The sequence below is a fragment of the Ornithorhynchus anatinus genome, chromosome 17 (assembly GCF_004115215.2).
Source record: "Ornithorhynchus anatinus isolate Pmale09 chromosome 17, mOrnAna1.pri.v4, whole genome shotgun sequence".
NCBI classification, from domain to species: domain Eukaryota; kingdom Metazoa; phylum Chordata; class Mammalia; order Monotremata; family Ornithorhynchidae; genus Ornithorhynchus; species Ornithorhynchus anatinus.
In genome coordinates this window covers 19879715-19898545 of record NC_041744.1, presented here as the reverse complement: position 1 = coordinate 19898545, position 18831 = coordinate 19879715, and the positions used below count along the sequence as shown (strand labels likewise).

General features: G+C 54.0%; 2 long non-coding RNA genes across 2 annotated transcripts in view; both read left to right on the top strand.

Moving 5' to 3' along the window:
* The window catches only part of LOC120638911, a 30888-nt gene extending 17668 nt beyond the window's left edge, over window positions 1-13220 (top strand). Inside the window, exon 2 of the long non-coding RNA XR_005660953.1 lies at window positions 12787-13220. This is a non-coding gene — a long non-coding RNA (uncharacterized LOC120638911). The remainder of the gene's footprint in view (window positions 1-12786) is intronic.
* LOC120638910 overlaps window positions 1-18831 on the top strand; it is a 338450-nt gene that overhangs the window by 222421 nt on the left and 97198 nt on the right. The gene's annotated exons all lie outside the window — the stretch shown is intronic.

Sequence of the window (18831 nt, the reverse complement as noted above, 5' to 3'; positions counted from 1 at the left end):
ATTCCCAGAATAAAGGCAAAGACTGAGACCTGTTGCCAAATGGAAAGAGATGAGATAGTACAAAAATCCAAATCGACCGCAAAGACAAGACCACTAATACCACCGGTGACAGATAAGCATTGCCCTAGTGTAAAGGGCACGGGCCTGGGATTCAGAGCACTTGGGTTCTAATCCCGGATCCGCCAACTTGTTTGCTGCGTGACCTCGGGCAAGTCACTTGACCTGTGTGCCTCCGATTCCCAATCCATAAAATGGGAATGGCATATCCATTCTCCTTCCCACTTGCGCGAGCAGTCGTTTGTCGTCCGAACAGAACAACTCACCCATCTAAGGTGGCCCTTACTGAGCGTCTGCAGAACACGACGCACCGTATTAGGTGTTTGGCAAAGTCCAGCAGAAGCCCCAGGCCAGGAAGATCATTTCACTTGATTTTACCCTGCTCAAGATGAGGCTTCATCCGCTGGAAAGGTGAGAGGAGTCTTTTCCACCAGTATCAAGACTTAGATTGGCAGTTGTGGCCTAGTGGAAGGAGCGTGAGGCTGGGAGTCAGGAGACCTGGGTTCTAACCCTGGCTCTGCTGTGTGACCTTGGGTGAGTCACTTAACCTCTGCTGGCCTTCATTTCCTCATCAGTAAAGTGGCATGATAATCCCTGCCCCCCTCTTCCTCACAAGAATGTGATGAGAGTAAAATGAGATCCGACGTGAAAGGTCTTTGGGAAAATGAAAGCACTGAACAGATTTGAGGCTCTTCTCCAAGGACAGGCCCAGTGTGATCCCCTGAACCCCGTATTATTAATATGATTTTTAAAAAAACCAGGAGAGTACCTAGGGCAGGCCGTGGTTTAAGAATCCTAAAATTTGGATTGGGTGAGGAGTGTAAGACAAACATAAGTGATTTAGTTTTTGTTTGGAAGACATCTTGGAACCCCAGTGGTCCGCGGGCCTTTGATATTTCATTTGTATTTACCTTACCTTTTTTATGATTGCTCTTCTAGAGAAAACGATGCCTCGGGCCGATTTATTGGGTGTCATTGAAAATGTCAAGCACCCTCCTGCCAGTTTAACTCAAGATTCTCTGGCCAGAGCCTTATTTTTTCCTATTTGTAAGTTTCCTCACATGCAAGTCAAGTTCTTTAAGCACTTGACTTCTGAGAGGTTTCATGTTCAGCTCATCTAATTATAGGATCGTAGGTCCTAAAAATAATTAAGATGGAGATCCGGGTTTTAACAGAGAGCGGATCTGCCTGGCTGGTGGGATCTATTGGGTGCTTGCAGGTTCTTGCGAGGGATCTTTTGGCGTGGACAGAAGTCAACAGCAACAGACATAACGCGATCGTCTTCGAGAGGGACGACACGCTGTTGAGAAAAAGAGTTCTGATGCCGGCCACGGCAATTTTTTGTATTTCACCAAAACGGCATCGAGGGCGCGGTTGAATTCAAGTCCCTGCGATAGGAAATTTGGGACAGGGCAGAGAGCTTCTGGGAGCCCTCGTGTCACGAAATCGAACGTCTTTGCCCAAAGGCGGTGGGGGGCGGGGGGGGGGGCATTCCTCCCAACGCCGGCTGAGTTTATTTAAAGAGCTCTTCCAGGTCACCTTTGAACCCCAACGATTTCTCCAGATGTACAGATGTGAACAATGTAAAAATCTCGCTGCTTCAGCAGAACAGGATCCAGCTGGCAGGGAACTCTATCTGCAAGTCATTGGTTACAGCTGTGTTTCGATTTATGTGATGGTTGAAAAAATAAATTACCAGATTAAATGGCTAGAAAGAGGACTCTTTGTTTAGCTCTTGTGCGGGGACCGAAAGTGTTTATGGTGCTGTTTTCGACCCGGTCTTTGCAAAAGTAAGCTGGACAAATAGACTTATTCAGGGCTCTCCTGAAAGGTTGAGCATTCAGCCTTATTTCTCCAAGAAGAAACTGTATGTTTTTGTGCAATGCTGTTAGCCAACAAATGTTTTAAAGGTCTCCGGACTTACGGAGACGGGAGAATTTCTGCCTTATTAGACATGGTGTTCCATCACTGGAGAGAAGCTGTTTTCCTTTGTTCAAAGCTAATACTTTAGGACGGCCCTCCTGGGGGCCTGGAAGAGGAAGTGGGGTTCTTCCCGGACGCCCACCTTCGTCAGCGCAAACCTTTGCCGCTTCCACCGGGATTCGATTTCGCTTTCGGAGGTGGGCAGAGTTGGGCAAGTAAACGGAACCAGACGAGTTGAACCATCACAGGTGGGGGAAGGGGCCTGTCGAACCATCTAGAGGGTAGGAGTCTGTAACCGTGGAATTGTTAAAACTTTCTTACGTGCTACGCGCTGGGCAAAACGCTGGGTAGATCTGACATAAACTGACGAGATGCGGGCCCTGCGTTTTACGGGGCCCGTGGTCTAATGGGGAGGCAGAACAGGTGTTTTGAGCCCCCACTTTACAGGTGAGAAAATGGAAGCTCAGAGCAGTTAAGCACCTCGCCCAAGATCCTACAGAAGGCGTGTGGCGGAGCCAGGACTAGAACCCATGTCCTCTGACGGCCGGGGTGTGCTCTCTCCACTAGTGATAACAGTAATAGTAATTGTGGTCTTTGTTAAGCGCATACTATGTGCCAGGCACTGTACTTAGCACTGGGATGGATACAAGCAAATCGGGTTGGGCGAGGCCCTGTCCCACTTGGGGCTTACAGTCTTAATCCCCATTTGACAGATGAGGCAACTGAGGCACAGAAAAAGAGGTGACTTGCCCAGGGTCACACAATGGGCAAGTGGCGGAGCTGGGATTAGAACCCAGGTCCTTCTGACTCCCAGGCCCGTGCTCTATCCACTAGGCCACGCTGCTTCTGGTCCTTGGAAAGAGCCAACTGTTGAACCCCGAGATCCATACAGAAGGGAAAGCGCAGGAAGCTTCCAAAACGGGTGGAAGTCGGCGAGAACGTCGCCGGTCTCCCGACCTTTTGGGCAGACGGCTCTTGGGCTGCTCCTTTCGACACCGGAAATGGAGTAGCAGTTTGCCCTTCCGGCTCATCTCGCCCTTGGGCTCTCTGGGCAATCGGATTTCATTTCACACCGGAGAGGTGTCGGGAGCAGTGAATCGACTCCGATCGGACCCAACCGATCCAAGTACGTTTCGAAACAAATGCAGAAATGCATATGGAAATAGCGCGCTGCCATCGGGTCAGAGTCATTCAGCCACCCGGGGCTCGTTGCTTTCCGAAATCAATGCGGCACAAACCCCGTTCTCTGGGGAAAACGGCACTTTCCAGGGTGAAATTGATAATGAGATCGAACAAGTCGGTCAAGTTCCATCGTAATGGTGTCTCGGCTTCACCTGGGAGGGCTGGGGGGAGTCTAAAATGCGATTTACGTTCCCTAGTCTACCCCTTTCTACTCCCCTCTTTACACAACAGCGTCATTTTCTATCGAGAAACCAGCCCTCGCAGGAGTCTCGGAGAGGCAGAAGGAATCAGCGTAATGTATCCCAACTAGACAAAGGTGTGATTGATCCGTCTGAGTCTCCGGGCCCTCTTGCTGTGTCAGGCTGTTTCTTTGATCAATGAAGGTGCGCCCTCTGACCCCTTCCCGAGATCGATGGCGCTCGATCGTGAGGACGAGGGCGAAGCCTGAGAATGCGGGGTAGATTTTAACCTTCACCGTCCAGAAGGGCGTCGGGATTAATTCAGTGTGTGAAAACCCCACCGCCGCCCCCTCCCCCTGAGCATCTCTGAGTCTCAGGGCGTCAAGAGTCTCGGGCAGAGTCGAGGAGCGAGCCCGAGGCGGCAAATGAGAGAGAGACGGAGAGACGGACGGAGGAATGGCGTTCGGATTTGCAGGTAAATCGCACGGAGAGATGCAGGTTTGCCAGACAGAAAGAGAGGAGGGAGTCCTCCCGTGGCAGCTGAATGTGGCACATTGTGGCATTTGAGCCCTCAGGCATGACAGGGGAGAGCTGACCTACCCTTCAGGATCAACATGATCTCTCCCTGATAAATCAAAATGGCGGGACAGATGGTCAAAATCAGGAAGGCGCGTCGCGCATCGGCAACTGTGGAACCTATAGTGAGGGAGCCTGGCTCATAACGGACCCCCAAGCGTTCCCCCGTTGTGAAAAAGCCACACGACTTCCGGGTGGGTTTATGAAAATGGGGGAATTAAATCAGGGATTCACTGGACCTCAGTCTCGTCTATCTTGCCGCCGACCCCTTGCCTATGGTCTCCGCCTGGCCCTCCTTCCCTCTTCATATCTGACAGACCATCACTCTCCCCACCTGATTAAAATCACATCTCCTTCTAGGAGGCCTTTCCCAATTAAGCCCTCTTTTCCCTCCTCCCTCTCTCTCCTGTGTCACCTAAGCCCCAAGGGCATGGAAGGCACAGAAGGGAGGATGAACAAGGTGGAGAAATGAGGGATTATTTGGGCGAGGCCTCTTGGAGGAGATGTGATTTTAGTAGGGCCTTAGAGAAGCAGTTTGCCTAGTGGGAAGCAGCGTGGCTCAGTGGAAAGAGCACGGGCTTTGGAGTCAGGGCTCATGAGTTCGAATCCCAGCTCTGCCACTTGTCGGCTGTGTGACTGTGGGAAAGTCACTTCACTTCTCTGTGCCTCAGTTCCCTCATCTGTAAAATGGGGATTAAGACGGTGAGCCCCACGTGGGACACCCTGATTCCCCTGTGTCTACCCCAGCGCTTAGAACAGTGCTCTGCACATAGTAAGCGCTTAACAAATACCAACATTATTATTATTATTATTAGTGGTTAGCGCACAGGCCTGGGAGTCAGAAGGACCTGGGCTCTAATCCCAACTTCTCCACTTGTCTCCCTTGTGCCCTTGGGCAAGTCAGGTCATTTTTCTGTATTCAAATTACCTCATCTGTAAAATGGGAATAAAGACTGTGAGCCTTATGTGGGACAGGTGTTGTGTCCAATCTGATTTGCTCATGTCCACCCCAGCGCTTAGTTCAGTACCTGGCACATAGTAAGTGCTTCACAAATACCACAGTTAAATGCAAAGAGGGCGAGAGTGGTGGTCTGCCAGATGTGAAGAGGGAGGGAGGTTGTGGGCGAGGGGTCAGCGGTGGGAGAGACGAGAATGAGGCTAAGTCTAGTTTAGCGAGAGAGGAATGAAGCGTGCCAACTGGGGTGTTGGCGGAAAGAGGGTGGGATGTGTTGTGGGGAGAGAAGTGACCGAGCGGCTTAAAAGTGATGCTCAGGGGTTCTGCTTGGTGTGATGAGAGATGAGAAACCTTTGGAGTTTTTCGAGGAGCGAGGAGACGAGTGAAAAGTGGCACCGTCAGGCGATACGGGCAGCGGAGTAAAGTGCGGACTTGAGGCGGAAGGCAGAGCAAGATGGCGCAGAAGAAGAGAGGCTAGGGCTAACCAGGTAGATTTGGGACTCATCAGATAGAGGTGAGAGTTGAAGCCAAGGGAACAGATGAGCTCCCCAGGGTGATGAGCGTCCATTGAGAAGAAGAACCAGAATGGAGTCAGTTGAAACAATTAGTCTCCGGACCCCCTGGATCTTTCAGAGTAGCAGGGGTGGACCAGGATGGATTCTTCAGTGAAAGAAATGTGCACATCAATGAGAAAGGGAGGTGCCGGATTCTTAGGATCCCGGAAAGCCAAACTACATTTCTACAGATCTGTCAGGCCAGGAACGGGACTGTCAGATGGCACGTCCCCCAACTGCCCCTTGGCCCGATTGGGTTACAATCTGTGATGATAATCACGCTGTTTGTTATGCACTTACGATGTGCCCGGGACCGTAAGCAGATAGGACACAGTCCCAGTCCCATCCGGGGTTCTTGGTCTAAGTCGGAGTGAAAACGGATGAGGAAAATGAGACCCAGAGAAGCCAAGCGACCTGCCCGAGGTCGCTAAGCAGGCAAAGGGCGGAGCGGGGATCGGAACCCGGGTCCTCGGACTCCCGGGCCCATCCAGTCGAAAGTCAGCCGTTGACGCTGCCCTCTCGTGGATAGACAAATCCCATCCTTTTCCCCAGAGGAAGTCCTGCCTCCATCTCGACTACAGTTGGAGGTTCCGTCAACCTCGTGGCCGTCGTTATCGGCGTCGTTCCTCGTCTCTCACTTGAAATGACCACACGCGCACCGACACGTCGTTGGTCGTGAAGTCAACCGATCCGTCCGTCACTGGTATTGACGGAGTCTTCCTGTGTTCGTAGCGCTGTATTAAGCCCTTGGGAGAGTACGGAGCCATATTCGGTAGACACGATCCCTGCTCACAAGGAGCTTACGGTCTAGAGGGACTAGTCTCCGATTAATCGGAGGCTTGAGCGTTCTTTTGGCGTCCATTGCCTCCTCACACTCTTATCCCAGTCCTTTCTGGAAGGGACGTCTCCGGTGATGCCTCTCTCTGGCTGGGGCGGTATAATAATGGTAATGTTGGTATTTGTTAAGCACTTACTACGGGCCGAGCACTGATCTAAGCGCTGGGGTAGATACAGGGTAATCAGGTCGTCCCACGGGAGGCTCACAGTTAATCCCCATTTTACAGATGAGGTAACCGAGGCACAGAGAAGTGAAGCGACTCGCCCACAGTCGCACAGCTGCCGAGTGGCAGAGCCGGGAGTCGAACCCGTGACCTCTGACTCCGAAGCCCAGGCTCTTTCCACTGAACCACGCTGCTTCCCCAGCCACGCTGTCTCTACTGTAATGACTGTTATCTCTCCACCTTCTCCCCTTTTCTCTCTCTCCCTCTCCCCTCTCTCTCTCTTCTCCCTTGTCTCTCCCCTCCCTGTTTGTCTCTGCCTTTCCTCTCTCTTGTCTCTCCCTAAATGTCATCTCCTTGGTGTGGGCGTTATTGCTGCCCCCTTGTGGATAATAATAATAATCTTGGTATTTATTAAGCGCTTACTATGTGCAGAGCACTGTTCTAAGCGCTGGGGTAGATACAGGGTAAACGGGTTGTCCCATGTGAGGCTCACAGTTAATCCCCATTTTACAGATGATGGAACTGAGGCACAGAGAAGTGAAGTGACTCGCCCACAGTCACACAACTGACTCCGAACTCTGACTCCCAAGCCCGGGCTCTCTCCACTGAGCCGCGCTGCTTCTCTATGGATGATGTGGGGAAGGTGGAGGGCTGTAAAAATGGGAGTGGGTCTCCCTGGGAGGGGCCTGCCCAGCTCCCCCCCCCAAGCCCTCCCCCGATTTATATCCCCCCAACCCCACCTTTTCACCCAGGAGCGTCTGATCCGACCGTTACTTTCCTACCTATCTCCGGTATTCATTCGATCGTATTTAGTGAGCGCTTACTGCGTGCGACGCGCTGTACCATCCATCATGTCCATCCGGTGCCTCCATCTCCGCCGGCCTCCTCAAACGATGCCAGTTGGAGGTGATTTTTTTCCCCCCCGCGTGTCCACGGTCGTGCCTTCTGCACACATAAATCCAAGCCAGAGCAAAGCCATTCCTAACCGATGAGTAAGGCCCTTCCATTCGGAGCACCTGGGCTCGATCCTGAATCATCTCCCAGGGGTAAACATCAAAACTCAAAGCCGGATTTTAAGAAACGGATTGGGTTTTCGACGGGGGTGGGGGAAGGCCGTGGAGGTTGGGGGAGAGGGGTTCCATTCTACAGCGGAAGCCAGCTGGGTCACTTATATCGAAGGAGCAGGAATCCAAGAAGGCTCGTCTTGCAAGGAAAAATCTCCTGTGCGTCGATATCACATCTTCCCGGATTCCCGCTTAGAAAACCGGGTCCAACTTTCGAGTCATCCTTCCAACCCACCCCGCCCAACCTCCAGCGTAGATCCTCCCCCGTCGGCCTCCCCGGACGCTAGTGCCCGCTCTTTCAGAGGCGGACCGTCGCCCATTTCCTTTAACGGAGAGGGGAAAGGGCAGAATCCGCCCCCCGACGGGAGACCGTTAACCTCTCGGCTCCCGGCTGTGGCGACGAGGGCAGACGTCGGAGGAAATACCCCTCCGAGCCGATTTCCGGGGGTCCGGCCCCGCCTCTCCTCCTGCCCCCCGGCTGTCGGTTTCCCCACAGAGATGCGTCGAACGGGTGTGGCGTTAGGTAGACGGAGGAGCCTGTGTATGGAAGGGATTTAATGTGCCTCGCACTGAAAGGAGCTTTTCACATCGACCCTCATGCCATTACTTTGACACCACCGATGGCTTCGCCTCAACCATTATGTCAGCCTTACGTGAGCTAATTTTCTGGAAGCTACCTTGCCATCCAAAAGCTCTTCTGCAGATTTCAAGGAATCGCTAGAGCCGGGGAAGCATTTCGGGTCTCGGGTAAATTAAGACACGCACGACGTGGGGCGGGCGCTATTGCGAATGACGATTCTTGACTCGGACCAGCCCTACCCACGGAGTTCTTGGTCCAGGTTACTTTTCTGCAGAAAGTTCAGTTTTGGATGGGAATTGGAAGCGGGTTGGTTCGAAGCCTGCACTAACGCACCCCTCCTCCTCCCCCCACTCCTGGCCTCCCCGTTCCCTCGTGTCTCGCGGAATGGGGCGAGCAGGAGGGGATAAAAGTTGTCTTTGAGCCGCTCTCCACAGCAACCTGAGGCCGGTCCCGGCCCAGATTTGATTTGCAGTTTTTTTGTGCGTTTGGTTTTTGTTTAAGAGCTTACTATGTGTCAAAAACACTGTCCTAAGATCTGGGGTAGGTACAAGTTCAGTAGGCTGGACACGGTCCCTGTCCTGCATGGGGCTCACAGTCTAAGTAGGAGGGAAGGAGAAGAGGTAGCGATTCCCCGTATTGTGAGGCACAGAGAAGTGAAGTGACTTGCCCGAGGTCACACAGGAGACAAGTCGCAGAGCCGGGATTGGAACCCAGGTTCTCTGACCCCAAGGCCCGCGCTTTTTTGTGTTCCGAGGAGGGGATGCTACCGAGGATCCACTGGGGCTGGAGAAAGGCGTGCGTGGAATCGGATTCTTTCCCAACGGAACGTGTCTGCCACCACCCAGCCGGACTCTCCCAGGCCCGGGGAGTTTTCAGTCTGCCTTGTGTTCCTGAGTAGTTATTCCCCTGCAGATGCCCCGCCTCCCACCCTCTGCAGGGGAAAGAACGGGTCTCGTCATCGAGGAGACGGAAAATCCACCAGCCACCGGGGCAGGTACACGTTGGCGTCTCGGGACGCTGGGGCGTTAAGCATCGGGGAGCCGGGATCCCGAAAGAAAGACCCCGGAGCCGTGGTCGGTGACGGTGGAGATGGAGCTGGCGGATGACATCTCGCTTCGGACGGTTATCGATTTCCTCCGAGCCTCCCCCGTCCCTCCCCCACGGTGGTGCCCGTCGGAGCCCAACCGCTTGAACCCGGGATTCTTCCCCCACAGGGGTGGATTGGTCGAGAACCTCCCGCCATCCGTCACGCGCGTCCCGGCATCCTTCCCGGCCTCGGCACCTCCCCCTTGGCCACCCCCCCCCCCCCCCCCCCCAAGGCTCTCTCCCTCAGATGGACTCGGACTCAGCCGGTTAACGTTTTTAACCATCGAAGAGGCAGAGAGAAGATAGTGAGAGAGCCTGCATACCGGAGGCGGGAGGCGGGGAGGGGCGGGAGGGAGAGAGATGGCACCGACTGAAAAAACGACGTGGCTGGAATTTGCATCCATCGTTTCTGATTGGCAGAGCCGGGAGCAACTCCTGGTTGAGGCCGTCCACACAGCTAGAACATCAGTAGCCCGTTTGCTGGTAGCGCATGTTCAATTATTAAAATAGTAGACTTTTTTTTTCCCCCCCGTCTGATAGCCAGAGCGAGGTCACGACATTAATTTATCCAGAGTATTGTGGGTAACGGTACTGGGGGAAAAAAAAAAGAGGGCGCAGATACCGGAGCCGCTAAAACGGATGGGTCCGAACAACCGGGAGATTAAGAGGCGATGGCCAATCTAATGTATGGATAGCGGCGCGAAGCTGGCATCCGTCACAGACTATTGATGGCAATAAGTATTTTCAGCCACTCTGTGCATGTGTTCATTGTTTTTTAAATATATATATATTATTATTATTCCTCAGTACATGCTGGGCTGAATGTTCTAATCCTGTAGTCTTTCATTTCCCGAATCTGCTTGCAGTTTGCTTTTGTTGTTCGGTGCTTGGTGTCTCTTGGTGTCTCTCTCTCTCTCTCTCTCTCTCTTTTTCCCTCTTTCTTCTCCTCCCGCTCCCCCTGACTGTCTCCCCGCCTCCTTCTCTCTCCTTTCCTCCCTCCTGTCTGTGTGTGCCAAGCCCTCTCCCTGGCTTCCACCTCCCTCTTTCTCTTCCTCTTTCTCCCTGCCTCCTCCCGTCTCCTCTTCCTACCTCCCTTTCCTCTCCCTCCCTCCCGCCCTCTTTCCCTCCCTTCCTCCCTCCCTTTCTGTGTCTCTTCCTCTCCGCCTCTCCTTCTGAGATTTCAGACTTAACCGTCTGTTACCTAGAACTGCCTATTTCCTCCTGGCTGTTTGGGGTTTGGGAGACGGGACGGGAGACGGTCGCCTCTCCCGACGGTAGCCGTCTCCTTGCTCTTGACGGGGATTTTTGCGGTGTTTTCTCTGGAACTTCCGCGAGTGAATACCCTTCCCGACCGGCTGCCACAGTTCTGTTGCCAAACTGCTCTCTTAGTGGGTACTGCAGTGCTGCACTGCATGCCGGGATCTATCTGTGTGGGTAAGCCGAAATTTCTACAGCACCAGACAGCTTTAGAGTAAGTTTGAGGATTGCGTACTGACCTTCCCTTTGTACGGATATGCGTGTACATAGATGTATGTGCGTGTACATACATGCCTACGTTCACACAGATGGGTAGGTAGCTAGCTGTTGAACTCTGCGAATCCCTCTGGCTGGCAAAATGATTCCCGACTCCGTCGCCTGTAGGAAGGAGAGCTAGCAAGTTGACCCCCCTCTGTGCCACGAAATAGTACAGCGAAGGAACAAAGGAGCAGAGAGATACACGTGTGCTGCCTTCTCGTGTGCCGAAAGACCCGTAACACCGACGTGAATCTCAGCTCGAAGAACCGCTCGGTCCTATTTTCTATCTCGGTTTCATGAGGGGGCGCGTGTACGCGCACGCCGACCCCACCGCGATGTCTGCGGAACGTACGCGCGTTCCTTCATCTCACGGAGATGCGCGCCGCACGCACCCGACGCCCCAGTTTGCGGAGGTCTGAAATAAAGAGCGACTCGTGTCCCGTTATCGATTCGAATCCAGTGACTTACGATTTCCACACCGTTTAAATCATATTGGCGATTCAGATCTGTCAGCGCCTTGGCTCCCACCATATCATTCCTCGGCCGTGACAGGACACGGAAGAAAACCCGAAGCAATGTTTTCTCATTGAAATTAGCGGGGTGGTGGCGGTGATGGCGGTGGGGCTGGGCGGGGGGTGTTTATTATGATGATTTTCTCGTGATTTACGATGAGGAAGTGAAGAGCCTCACCGGACTAGATTTCTCTGGGGCGGGAGAGCCGGGATACCGGGAATCCTTCCTGCGGCCACATGGTATTCTCGCCACAGCGGACGGACCCGGAAGGCGCCGAAGAAGGTCCGAGACGGCTCGGGACCCGCCGCGCCCCTCTCCGTGGCGTGCGGGCGTCGGGGAGAGCGCCCGGGACGCCGGTCTGTGTCAGAGCCCTTTTTCCCGACCGCATTTGGAGATCCGTCTTATTGATTAGGAGGGAAGAGGGGGTGGGAAGAGGAAGGGAGGGGAGGGCTGGCGGACGCCCGGCTTATCGAAGCACCGGACGGTTTCTTCCGGAAAGATGTCCAACAGCTGAGACCCAGCAACGGAGGAAGTAGAAAGGTGGCAAAATCAGAAGAGGGATGTTTTGGACGACCCGGAGGCATTTCGAAGAGACGTTGGGACCGGTGCGGTGTGTTGGGGTGGGGGTGGGGGTGGGTTTTCTTCCCCCCTATTTCTCTTTTTGTTTGTTGTTGTTTTTTCCTTCCTTCTGTTCTTCCAACATCCGACCTGCAGTGGCTGGAGTGACAGCTTCCTGCAATGGCTTTGGTGCAGCGGGTCAGAGAGAGGGTGGGCGCTAGAGACTTAGGCGTGAGAACAGCCGAGAGTTGACACGCCAGCCGACACCGTCCCTTCCACACGCCACCGCTCTGAGTCAGCATACGATGATCCGCCTTACCTTCTGGGGGGGGGGTGTATGTCTGTGATGTGTGTCTCTGTGTCTGTGTGTGTGTGTGTGTGCGCGCGTACGTGCGTGGAGGGGTATCATCCCGTCAGTCAGAGAGAAGCGAAGGTATGTTGGAGGCAACTGAAATCCATCTGATTCCCATCTTCGGACTACCCGACGTATTCCCTCAGGAGGGTGGGTCGCGAGGGAGGGCGCGGGGGCCGTGATTATGTTAATGTCATATTTAGAGGGGAGATTTTTCATTCTCGTGATGGCTTTGAAATCCGCGGTCCAGAATCGTCAAACGGTCTTGAGGGTCGGGACGAGACACGCGGGGCCGGGAGCGGAGGGCGGCCCCGGGTGGTTCCGAGGGGGGACGAGACGCCTGCTTTTAACTCCTTCCCCCGCCGAAGACCCCACCGGTTTCCTGACCGATGAACCGGAGAGGGGCTCGGCTACGGTGTAGCCCGGACCCAAATATTTCACGTCCTCGAAGGCATTCCGAAAGCCGAAGTAACATTCTGCAGGGGAGGGGACGGAGGGGGAGGGGGGCGGGGACGGAAGAAGGGACGGCGTGGGGGGGTTTTAGCCGATATTGTCTCGCGACGAGGATTTCCTTACAGCTGACTGAAAAATGGCTGGTTCACCTGTTCTACAAGCAGACATTCTAATTCTTTCCTTTTTTCTCTTTTTTCTTCCTCCCCCCCTCCCTCTTTCTCCCCTTTTCTTTTCAAAGCGCAACACCTCTTGGAGAACCAGATTCGGCTTCAGTGGCCAGGACTTTTACGGCTCTGATTATTTAATCTGGGCTCCGGACTCCAACGTGGATCCCGTCAGAGTAGAGACACTGTTCTCGGTCCCGTTCCCCGACCGCCAGACCTGGGCCCGCCCCCCACCAAAAAAAAAAAAAAATCTTTTTTTTTTTTGAGGAACGATCAGTGTCGAGCATTCGGGATTGGGATGATCCGTTTTTAAGGACTCCGTTGACCACGAAGTCACCTGGTCACCGACGGCTTTCCGATCAGCGCGAAATTTCTGTGCTTGCCGAGGGATGCTTTGTCAATAGTTCAGGAGTACCGCGTGCGAGGATTGGGCGTCCGAACTGAAAATTATTTCAGGGGGTCTGCCCGGAGAGGGGTTTGAATTTGGATGACGGAGCTCGAGCGGAAAGTTCGATTCGATTATTTTTTGGAGGGTTTTGTTGTTAAATGCCAAATGAAGTCTTAAGATCGCATCAGATGGGTGGGGTGTACGGGGGCCCACCTTTTCAGGAAGGCTGCCCGCCGGGGTTATCGGAAAACAAAATTTCCATCCCACCAGTAGGCATTTTCATCCTCCTTTAGCACCTCAGAGGACGGAGGGGGAAACGGGGTCCGCAGAGCAGCGGGAGACTGACGACAAAGGCGGTTGGAGGGCGGTTCTCGGGTCCGGAGGGCCGGGTCATTTCGAACCCTTCTCCCTCGTGCCCGTCTTAAAACCCAGGGGGCAGCCGGGCTCTGGCAACCGACGACTTCTTCTTCGGGCGTCCGGGTCGAGCCGAACCGTCCCCTCCCCCGGCACGGAAGCCACAGTTCCACCGAATGCCATTCCGCCACCTTAGCCAGGCCCAGGCCCGGAGGCAGGATTCTCCCCGATCGGACTGGACTTTTCCTAGTCCCTGAGACCCTAACTTGTGAGGTTTTTGAGCAACGATCACAAGTCAGGCTCTTGGGACCTAGGCGGAGTGGCCTCGTCGTCTCTGGGCCTCGCCGGCCGCTTCTCGGAGAGCTCCTTCGGTCGACCGGCACCCGGGTTTCCCTCCCGGCCCACCCTCTCCCAGGACCCCGTCCCACACACGCCCGCTGGGCCGACGGACGGCTTCCCCGGGTCCCGGCCGTCTCCTCCCGCCTCAGGTAGCGATGTCCTTTTGCCAGAGAGCCTGTAAACTTGACTTTGCCGTAGCGGAACGGGACGAGGGGGGGACCCTCGGAGAGGCCAGCCCCCGGCGGCTCCGCGCCCTCCGCCCCAGTGAGGAGTGATCATTCGGCGGCTTTGGGACGCAGGTGAAAGGAGCCCGTCCTGCAGAACGTGGGCGCAGGTGATTCCCGAGTACGCGCGCCGAGGCGAACGTGTGAGCCCTGGAGGGGGATTCACTTGCCCGGTCTCTGTTTGGATTCAGTCAGGCTCCCGCAGGGCTGATCTCAGGAGAAAAGCCAAGAGTTGCCTTTGTCCCTTCCTGTGGTGGGACCGGTCCGCTGTTATAGCCGCCAGGATGTCCCCAGTCGATGGTATTTATTGAGCACTTCCTGCGTGCAGAGAATTCATTCATTCACTCAGTCGTATTTATTGAGCTCTCACTGTGTGCACAGCACTGTACTAAGCGTTTGGGAGAGTACAGTACCAAAAGGCGGTAGGCCCGCTCTCCGCCCACAAGGAGCTTACGGTCTAGAAGGGATCACATGCATCGTAGAGTAGTGGATAGAGCAAGGGCTTGGAAGTCAAAAGGTCACGGGTTCTAATCCTGGCTCCGCCACGTGCCTGCTGTGGGACTTTGGGCAACTCACTTCACTTGTCTGGGCTTCAGTTCCCTTATCTCTAAAATGGGGATGGAGACTGTGAGCCCCCGGTGGGACAGGGACCGTGTCCAACCCGATTTGCTTATAGCCGCCGCAGCGCTTAGTATGGTGCCTGGCACGGAGGAAGCGCTTAACCAATACCCTAGTCATTATTGTCTTTCTGACGGTAAGGTTATTCCAAATATTGGCTCGGAACCTTCGACCTGGGCGGCGGTCCAAGACGGAAAGTCGGCCTGAAGGTTTCAGATGGTCGGGGTCGCTTTCCGTCCATTGCCGCGTCCACGCCTTGCTCTGATGGGGGGCAGAGCCCAGCGGGAGCCACCGGGGCCCCATTCTTCAACTAAGGCGAGTCAAAAGTGCTCAGATGGCATTTTCGTTGTTGATGAAAGCCAGAGTCCCAAACCACAACACGCCCGTCCGGGATCCGATGCTATCGCTCCAGAAGGTATTTGCGGAAACGATGACTAATCATCGCTCCGATTTCCGAAACCCGTTTCGACCGTCTGAACCAGTCTGGCCGGAGGGAAGCGCCAGAGTGGTCCAAACTCCAGGGGCTCCTCCACGGAAGCCCTCCCGGCCCCCGTGACCCCCCCTCCCTTCCCTACCTGGTTCTAGGGGTGTCATTGGCCATGTGCTTTGTCTGCCTTTTCCGAAACCGCCTGTTCCCCCTTGTGAACGCGTCGGTCGTTTTGTCAGAATAAACGCTTTTCACACTAGAATCATGGCTCGAGGTTCCGTGTCCTTCTTCCTCACGGCGTAAGAAGTAGGTGGCCCGTTTTGAGTATCTGTTGAAATGAAATCGATGGGAGTCCGAGCGGCTCGGAGCAAACCGTCCCAGCGTTTCGGCCCGTGTCTTGGAGAGACTAAATTCCTCCCTCGAGGGGCAGCGCTTGAATCAGAAGCACATCCCGGGTCCACAGAGCAGGCAAGAAATGGATGAGACGGCTCACGGGCTCGCTGGCACAACCTTAGAAATTCACAGGCCTCCCCTGGCCCGGGATAAGGTCATCGAACGTATTTAAGATATACGTTCAGAACAGAGCGGGCTCGTTTCGGGCGGAGGGGTTAACCGATTGTTCTACTCTCTGAGACGCTCTCCAATTCCGTTCTCAAAGAAAATGAGCGTGTGCAGAGTTCTTATCTCGCTGTCAAGGAAGCTACCGGGTATCCACCCGCACGGGAACCCACGGTGAAAGGAATAACTATAATAATTACATTCAAAAGGTCCCAAACATCTCTTTGGTTAAACACGGACGTGTATTGCCCTTAACGAACAAATAGGTGTACGGATTAAGCTTTTTTTTTCCTCAAAGATCTGTGCGGTGCAGTGTTTTCTTGAGTGTAATTATTTCCGTGATTACCACATGCTTTTTAATTTCCATGTGAGAAGGGCACCGGATAACTGCTTTTCCTGAAGTAAGGCCTCTTTTCACTCTCAGCATGGATTCACACAACTGTACCATCAACCGCCCCGTCGATTAAGTAACGAGAAAGGTCCTGCGGCCGAAACGTGACTAAAATCCCGTCGCATTGTTTTTTTAATGTGTCCGTCGTTCGTATGCGAAAAGGTAGGAGACGATCACCAGTATTAACGGCGCTAAGCTTTTTATCAAATCATGACACGGATAGACCTATTGACTCCCCCGCCCCCTCCGCTGCTAAATACGTGATGCTCTGTATCTTTTTCCTGAACGAGGATTTTCTCCCTTCGAGACGATCCGGGGGTCGCCGTGTTTCTGCGTTAAGTCTCTGAAGGTTCACGGAGCGCCTACGTGGTGGGGTAGAACGATCCCTCTCCGTATTCATATATAAAAATAGAACCTCTATAAGCGTTTGCCTGACGGATTTTATATCGGAGCAGGGTGCTCTCTAGATCCGCACAGTACGTGATTTCGGATCATCAGATCATGCTAAGGTTAAAAAAAAAACACCCCAAAAAACCCACAATCCTCCAGCAACAGCGAAAGGGAGATGATGTGCGGTGCATACAGAAAGAGACACGATATTAACAATTCAATGAATTCCTAGTTGGGAAGCAGACTGAGCCAACTGAGCCAGACGCATATATTAAGCACTGTCTGCTGACGATGTGAGCCTGCTCAATGCAGTGGAAATGAAGGATCACCCAGCTTCTGACACCGGCTTATTTGTTCATTTTAATTTTAAAATGGAAAAATCACTGTTTTACATAAACATCTTAACCCTCGCATACGTTTCCCCCTCCCGTTGTTTTGGCTAATTTACTGTCAACAGAAAGTTCTTCCTTGCCCCCGCCCCGCCCGAGAAAACATCCTCCGGAGGATGGCCACGGATCTGTCTGTCTTTTGTCTGCCGGGCACAATCGTGTTATTATTGTGATAATGGTACCTTTTCACTTTTAATCTCTGCCAGGAAAACGTCCCCTTTTCCCAAAAAAGACGGGCCCTCGGCCCATCCGACCCCGACGGCGAAGCGCCTCGGCCCCGACCCCGGGAATCGGTGTGTTGGGAATGGGGGGCGGGGGGGGGGGGGGGGACGGACACACGGGCAGTCGGTCGTATTTATCGAGCGCTTACTGTGCTCAGAGCACTGTAGAGATGCAGCGTGGCGTGGTGGATAGAGCACGGGCCCGGAGGTCAGGAGGACCTGCGTTCTAATCCCGGCTCTGCCACTTGTCTGCTGGGTCACCTTGAGCAAGTCACTTCACTTCTCTGGGCCTCAGTTACCTCATCTGGAAAACGAGGGTTAAGAGTGTGAGCCCCATGTGGGACGGGGACTGGGTCCAACGTGATTAATTTGTATCCGCCCTCGAGTTTAGAACAGTTCTTGGCACATAGTAAGAATTTAAGAAGAATCGTAATTATTACCGAGGGCTTGGGAGAGTTTGGCTTGACAGTATATAATGGACACATTCCCTGCCCGAAACGAGTTTAGAGATGCCTGGATCCCCGACGCCCCCGTGACCTGAGAAGCTACGGAGGGTCCCGTTGGGGTGTCTGTCGACCGTCTCTGCGGGAGGGTCCGCGAGCTGTCCCGGGAGGAAGGGGAATCGCGTCACACGATCATCGCAGCGGACGCCCACGAGAGCGGTCGGCGCTTCCGGAAGTCCGCCTTGGGCCACCCGCCGCGCCCGTGGACTTGTGACCGCTCCTGTCCGCCCGCTGCGATTCAGCCTGCTCACCCCTCACCCCCCGGTGTGGTGTCCTCTCTAGATGGGAAGCCGAAAGCATAAGATTTTGAGTCCGCCCTCTCTGAGGGGATGCTTCCGTCCCTCCTGACTTAATACACTGGACTGTGAGCTCGTCTCTAGACTGTGAGCTCATTCTCTCTGGGCTGTGGGTTCGTTGTGGGCAGGAACGCGTCTGTTGTTATATGGTACTCTCCCAAGCACTTAGTACAGTGCTTTACACTAAGTAAGCGCTTAATAAATACGACCGACTACATTGAGAGAAGCAGTGCGGCCTAAAGCTTAGAGCACAGGCCTGGGTGTCAGGAGGACCTGGGTTCTAGTCTTGGCTCTGCCACTTGTCTGCTGTGTCACCTTGGGCAAGTCACTTCACTTCTCTGTGCTTCAGTTACCTCGCCTGTAAAATGGGGATTAAGACCGTGAGCCCCATGTGGGACGTGGATTGTGGCCAACCCGATCACGTCGTATCTCCCCCCCGTGCTTTGAACGGAGTCTGTCACATAGTAAGCGCTTAACAAATGCCGTAAAAGGTCATGTCCTTTTTTTTCTTATTGTGTCTGTTAAGTGCTTATTATGTGCTAGCCACTGTAGTAAGCACTGGGGTAGATAGAAGCTAATGAGGTTGGACATAGTCCCTGTCCCACATGGGGCTCACAGTCTTAATCCCCAGGGAGCTGAGGCCCAGAGAAATGAAGTGAGTTGCTCAAGGTCACACAGCGGAGAAGTGGCCGACCTGGGATTAGAACCCAGGTCTTCCTGACTCGTAGGTCATACTGCTTCCCTATGGGAAGTTTATGTTTCCTTATGGGACCGTCCCTCTCCTACTAGGTGGCTTCTTCCCTTAACCCTGCCCGTGGTCCGATAGAGAGATCCGAAAGTTCGGGGGGCAGGAGCCATCTCTTTCACAGTCCCGGCCCGGGGAAAGGTTTGCCCTCGAGGCTTCTCGGTGCGGGGAGTTCAGACGTCCGTGTAGCAGACGGCTACTGCTAACGGCCCCCCCCCCGTCCCCCCCCCCGACCCTCCTGAAATTACCGGATGGCCTGGAAAAAACAAACTCAAA